Source organism: Cryptomeria japonica, chromosome 9, assembly GCF_030272615.1.
Source record: "Cryptomeria japonica chromosome 9, Sugi_1.0, whole genome shotgun sequence".
NCBI lineage: Eukaryota > Viridiplantae > Streptophyta > Pinopsida > Cupressales > Cupressaceae > Cryptomeria > Cryptomeria japonica.
Window position 1 is genome coordinate 553,724,009 of NC_081413.1, and position 7,630 is coordinate 553,731,638.

Consider the following 7,630-nt stretch of genomic DNA (forward strand, 5'->3'; position numbering starts at 1 on the left):
CCATTGTTCCTATAGAAAATCTAGCTGCATAAGATGTTGACCAATCTACACAAGCAGGGATCCATCTTTATCTTTCTCCAAGTCATATGCATTGTTCATTTGAAAAATCTGAAACTCAATTGAGTCCATTTGTGCTTTGATAATTGTTGATGGGCCTTTTGAGATTGTTGGCATCATGTGAACCGGTATGAGGAAATAATGACATTGTATGTTGTCATTGATGTCAATACGCTGAAGAAGTGAGAACCGGCATATGAGAGAACCGGCAGAACAATATGAATCGACGTTTGTGCCAAAGTGAAGCGGTGTGTTTGTTCATGATGAATTGGCATATAGTTATGGGAACCGGCACATGGAAGTGTTGTATGACTATCGGTTGGTAGTCTCAACTTCAGGGTTTCCGGTTTAAGTGCTTCAAGCCTGTGTGGCTCAACCGGTGACTTTGTGTGATGAGTTAGCATGGTAACAAAGAATAGATCGTGTTGCCGCATAAGCCTTGTGCACGTGAAGGTTTTTGCATGAAGGAGATTGTTCCTATCTACCTCAGGAATGTGAGAAGTCTGTAAAATGGTGATAATGTGCGATGGGTTATCAGCCACCATAAAATTGGTGGAAATGGGCGATGGAGAATGTCTTGAAATTGGATCAAGAACTGCTGCATTTAATGTAGTGTGCTCAACGGTCAGGATTGAACTGTTTGAATTCCTTAACCTAACAGGTTTAGGGTTTAGGGTTTAGGTTTTATGCTTCCGACCTATCTGTTTCCCTATAAGGTCGATATTGTGTCTCTTTCTGAGGTTGTTGGCAAAATTTGTGTGTGTGTATCCAAGAGAAGGGATACGTGATTCTTGCCACACCAAAAGGAGAGAAGTGATACCTGTAGAGTGTAAGTGCAGAAGGTGAAGAGGAGCTTGAGCGGATCTGCATTGGCATTGAGTGCTGTTACGAGATCATTGTAATACCTATTGATCTCTAACCACCTCAATAGTTGGAAAATCCCTTAATAGGGTATCCTTAACCGTCTTGCTGTAAATCCTTTAACAGGGTAATTCAAAGCTATTGAGTTTGAAATCCTTTAGCTATTGAGTTCTTGAAATCCTCTAACAAGGTAACCTTTAACAGGTCAGGATTGAACCGTTCGAATTCATTAACTTCAAATCCATTTCCTTGCTTGATGCCTTTCTATCATTCTTCTCCCACTGTTGCGACAGTTCTTCAAAACTTGAATTTACAACTTCCTGGAAACTTGCCATCTATAGACTTCTTCCCAAATAATTTCCTTTCACTTGAAACATTTGTTATGCCTTTTGAAAACTTTGATTGATTGCTATCAACTTTCCCATGCAAAATTTTATACTTAAATGAATTCTTGGTCATACTTGTAATTTTTTGCCAACTGGATCCAAAGCTCCATCCACAATCCATTTTCATACCTGTCATATATTCATTATTTGATTCTCTATTCCAACACCTCTTTTCACAATGATTTCTCAAACCACAAATACTGCACAAAAGTAGATCCCAACATCTATCCTTTGTATGTCCTTTCCTATTACAATGTGAACACTGCATAGTCTTCATTTCTTGAATTGATTCACCTGAACCTATAGCGCATGTACTCATCTTTCCTTTACCTATAGAATATCCAAGACCTTCCTATTTTGGCCTCCTTGGTTTCTCAATCAGATTCTTCATACCTTGTTCATGCTTTCCTAGACCTTTACCTTTGTAGATCCCATTCGTTTCATGATTTTCAGACCAAGATTCATTTCATTGCCATTACATTGTATAACATTATCATTTTCTTTTTCACAATCTTTATCACAAACTTCTTCAGCAAAAACACACTTATCAAATTATGAATTCAAATCTTTTGCATTCCATGAAACATTGCATACCAATGCCTTAGACTTCAAACATTCATTCTCATCTTTCAATGTTTTGATTTCCTTCAATTGTAAATTATTTTGTTCTTCTAATCTGTTAATATTTTCTTCCAAATCTTCATTCTTTTTTTTGACCTCATCAAACAACTTTAACTTTTCTTCTAACTCTTTATTCTTCTCATCAAATTTAATTATTTCCTTCAAATGCAAAATATGATCTTCTTTCAACCAAGTTAACTTTTCCTCTAGCTCTTCAATTTTCTCTTTATAATCACTATATTTTTTTGCTTTTATCCATATTTCACTTTTCTTCACTTCTATTAATTCTTCTTCTAAATGATCTATCTCAAAAATTAAATTTGCATTTTCCTTCAACACTCTTTCACCTAATTTTCCCATTGAATCAAACAATTTCTCATAAGCTAAATTCGAAAACAACAATTTGACTTTAATAAATTCTCTTCCTTTTATTGCAAACCCTAACAATTAATCAATTACCTATGTTTAAAGAACACTTGAATGCTCCAAATCCCATATGCCTTGGACAATCTCTGATTTGATAATCTTCACAAACTGGGAACTAATAGATAATGATCTCTCTTCAAAGACGCACCAATTTCATTGACATTGGTAAATTCCTCCGACAAGAGTTATTCACTTCCTCACTAATATCAATTTAAATTAAAATTTACGTCTTCAAAATATAACACGTCTCCTGTCTTCTTGTCTCGTTGGCTTTGCTTGATTGCTTATTTATGTCTGGACAACAATCCTTGTTCATGTATCAAAGATTAACAACCATACATATGGTCTTCATCCCCAAACCACTCACTTCCATCTCGAATAAAAAATCTTACATAAGACAACTATAAATGATTTTTCAAATGCAATAATATTTCTAGCACTCACGTTGCAGATACCATTGTCTAATCAAAGCTTTGACTTCTGGAGCTTCTTCTTTTATGACACCATCAATTCCTCCAACGATCTCTTCAAACTGTAAACACAATCTGTGATACTCCTTTAGCTGTGGTTCCCTTTGTTCCTTTATGGCATCTTCTTCAACAATTTACCCTTACGCTCTTTGGCTGAGAATCCTTCAATCTGCGATTTGATCACTTTGTTTTGGCAAGGCTTTCCAATTTATACGACAATCAAACTCTACAACAGGGTTTGTAATGACTTATACCTTGTCTGATGACTTCCCTTTTCAGTTTACAATGATCTCTAAAAACTGTGGCCTTACAATGTGATTTATTTGCAATTTTTCTTTTGACCCGATGCCTCTTCAATGCTTTGTTGTGTGATTGGGCTATCTCTAGCCTCTATCAGCTCCTGGCAACAATAACAATCTCATTTTTAAAATTTCTACGAACCTTAGATAGGCTTCTTCATTTGGTGTGATTTGCAATCATCAATTAGACTTATGGGATTCACTTTCATTCGATCATCAGTATCTTCAATCATCAACGATCTTGATAATCTTTTGTCTTTTTTGCGGGCTCAATATTGGATGAACAACTTTGATATCTCCAACCAGAGATCATGGGGAGACTTCAATGTTCTCGTTAAACCCTTAACCTTGCTCTGATACCACTTTGATAGGGGTGGATGGATTGGATCAATACAATATATTGAAACACAAACACATAGAAAGACACAAAAAATATAAACAAATAAATTCAATCAATTCTTCCATGTGCTAAGGCACATTTTTCATTTATAACTTGAATCCATTACATCCATCTCACTTGATGCTAAAACCATTACATTTTCCTCCTTAAATAGAGGTCTTTGGACAATTCTATAAACATCTTAGGCCTTTAGGCCAACCTTACAAAATATTAAATATTTTGCCCTTGTAGAAAATTTTGTTCAAATAATCATCGGGGTGAGAGAAATTACATATCTCAACATTTATCTTTTGTGTTATATTTTCTCTATTTTTCGCTTGTCTCTGCTCTGCCTAGCAGAAGGTTTCCACAACACCTTGTAAACAAGTCTATTTTGTGAAAACCCCTTTGATTATTGCACTATGAGAAGACATTTTTGTCAGGCATTCTTTTTTTAAAGTTTATATCTTCAGTGCAGAAAATGTGGGTTACCGTTTTACAAATGCCATTTCGAAAATTTATAAAAAATTTCAATGCATTTTAATGCAAAACCTACAATTATTACATTTCATTCTTTGAAACAACAATCTTTGAAGAATTTTATCAAATAATCCATGTACTTTTCTTATGTTCCTATGCATTGCATGCATGTCTTCCCATGCAATACTACTTTTATCACTTTTCAAGACTAAGTGTGAGGAAAGCGTAGAGTTGGCTTTGCACCAGCCAATTACATTTGCTTGAAAGTTCCTAGATCAAGAAACATTATCAAAGCGGAAGGGAGGCAGTGTGCGCTCTCCCTTCCGCTTTGATGAATTGGTATAGCAGAACACTTATTCCTACAATTTGAATGTCAAAACAAAATTATTTCTTCGACTATAGTTGCATGCAAGACTACTCTTGCATAGTTGAAGACATAATATAAGGTATTTTACTTTACAAAGGTGTTGCTAAGGTATAGACAAGATACACTTTTGGTTACCATTTTTGTTGAGGATATTTGTATCGATTTTTGAGGATTCTCCATCCAAGGGGAAGAATTTTGAGATGTGTGCACATATTAATGTGGAGTATGTACAACTTTATTTTAACTAGTGTAAATACTATGTCCTTTGTCCTTGATGTCAAAGGGGGAGAGATAATAGCTAAGGGGGAGTTTGTATAGACTTTTGCAAATATGTACATAGTATTTCCATCATTGAAAAAGGGGGAGATTGTTGGAGACTTGTTCAGAGAATGATTAGCAATATATGTAGTCGTTAATGTCAATAATGATGTCTAACAATATGTGTTGTCACTTAGTTTGGATAGATGGAGAATGTGTTGGAGATGTTATTGGTCATTGATGTAGAAGTCGATTTAGAGCTTTATCAATTGACAAAATATCAGTTCAGAGTCCATGGTATGTATGGTTTCTCATGGCATAACTTATGTTTATAGTGAAGACACTTTGGTTAGAGTTTGCATGCTTGAGATATGTCTTGACAATAGTCCTAGTTCAACCTCATGACTGACAGTTTGAAGAAAATGTTTGTGTTGAGACAATGAGTCTCTTTATGATTGTGGGTTAGTGTTTTGCTCTGCATCCTACTGCATTGCATCTTTTAGTCATGCAGATCTGGATTTATGCCTGGTGATGGTTTTTGTGCATACTATCAAGGTTTTAGTTGATTTCATTGTCTACAACAAAAGTTATATGTTTCTTTATCTAATTCCATTGTTCCTATAGAAAATCTAGCTGCATAAGATGTTGACCAATCTACACAAGGAGGGATCCATCTTTATCTTTCTCCAAGTCATATGCATTGTTCATTTGAAAAATCTGAAACTCAATTGAGTCCATTTGTGCTTTGATAATTGTTGATGGGATTTTGAGATTGTTGGCATCATGTGAACCGGTATGAGGAAATAATGACATTGTATGTTGTCATTGATGTCAATACGCTGAAGAAGTGAGAACCGGCATATGAGAGAATCGGCAGAACAATATGAATCGACATTTGTGCCAAAGTGAAGCGGTGTGTTTGTTCATGATGAATTGGCATATAGTTATGGGAACCGGCACATGGAAGTGTTGTATGACTATCGGTTGGTAGTCTCAACTTCAGGGTTTCCGGTTTAAGTGCTTCAAGCCTGTGTGGCTCAACCGGTGACTTTGTGTGATGAGTTACCATGGTAACAAAGAATAGATCGTGTTGCCGCATAAGCCTTGTGCGCGTGAAGGTTTTTGCATGAAGGAGATTGTTCCTATCTACCTCGGGAATGTGAGAAGTCTGTAAAATGGTGATAATTTGCGATGGGTTATCAGCCACCATAAAATTGGTGGAAATGGGCGATGGAGAATGTCTTGAAATTGGATCAAGAACTGCTGCATTTAATGTAGTGTGCTCAACGGTCAGGATTGAACTGTTTGAATTCCTTAACCTAACAGGTTTAGGGTTTAGGGTTTAGGTTTTATGCTTCCGACCTATCTGTTTCCCTATAAGGTTGATATTGTGTCTCTTTCTGAGGTTGTTGGCAAAATTTGTGTGTGTGTATCCAAGAGAAGGGATACATGATTCTTGCCACACCAAAAGGAGAGAAGTGATACCTATAGAGTGTAAGTGCAGAAGGTGAAGAGGATCTTGAGCGGATCTGCATTGGCATTGAGTGCTGTTACAAGATCATTGTAATACCTGTTGATCTCTAACCACCTCAACAGTTGGAAAATCCCTTAATAGGGTAGCCTTAACTGGCTTGCTGTAAATCCTTTAACAGGGTAATTCAAAGCTATTGAGTTCGAAATCCTTTAGCTATTGAGTTCTTGAAATCCTCTAACAAGGTAACCTTTAACAGGGTTTAACCCTTAACCGGGTATTCTAGCCATCCCTTAATCGGGTGATCCCTAACAGGATCAGTTCCTAGCAGAACCTATTGTAATGTCTCTAACCGGACAAGGTTCCTAACAGAGCGGACTTCTAAAGAGTTCAAAAATAGCTTGTGGGTATTCATCCCCACCGTGGTTTTTCCCAGTTGGGTTTCCACGTGAAAAATATGTGTGTCATGTGTGATGCTTTGCTATTGTCTGTCAAGCATATGATGGTTCAGTGTTTTATGCTTGTCAATAAAACATGTTGAACTAGATGTTATTATGGTCTGATGATAGATTACCTGTTTATGCATAAGGGTGAAATGGTAGTGTAGCCTTGAGTTGAGTGAAAAGCTAAGTGAGTAACTAGTTAATGCTTGTCTCAGTCATTCTTAGCTTTACCGGTTGCACTCTATTTCAAACCAGTGTCACTGTTTGCCAGTCATTTGAAGTGTCTGCTATCAAACCAGTTTAGAACTATATTTTTGTCTGTACTGATTCACCCCCCCCCCCCCCCTTCCCCCCTCTCAGTACAGGGTTAGTGCTATCCGTTCATCATTGAGACAAAAGTGAATTAGGGTTTGAAGATAATAAAACCACAAACTAACCAAATTAACCCAATACATTGAAACAAAAGTGAACCTAATAGATCAAGCCATAATCCAAATAAGGAAAGGGCTAAAATTATGATTAGATTCATTGGTTGGGAATAGTTATCCTCTTTCTTAGTTGAATTTGGAAGATAATTATGAAATTAGGGTATTTAATAAGGAACAATTGAATTAAACTATTAAATAAACTGCTACAAATATCCCACAGAGCCACAAACTGAGATCTGGGCAAAATAAGATGTTTAGAACTTTAGAAACTATTCCCAAAAGTTTGGCTTGATTTTTCAAGATCAAGTAGTACAGATTTTCCCTAGTCCTTTGAATTTTCCTCTATCAAAAGATGAACTTGTTCATCGTTGTCGACTTTGCCAGAATTCTCGAATATAGATCCTGCACCTATTTTTTGTACATAGAAAGAAAGAGAAAGATGTTGGGGATAAGGTTTTCCTTAGGTCAAATCCACATTTAGGAATTAACCTTGAAATTGAAATATGAATTAAAATGACAATTACTGCAAAGTGTTTTCCTTTTAAGAGAAAGGCCAAATCTGAAACAAAAGTTCTTATAATTGAAAATATACCTTGACAAAATTGTGTTTGATTCTCATGCAAGGGCATTAGGATATCTTGTATTATATCTTCAAAGAAGGTTGATCATGGATGCCATCTTGAA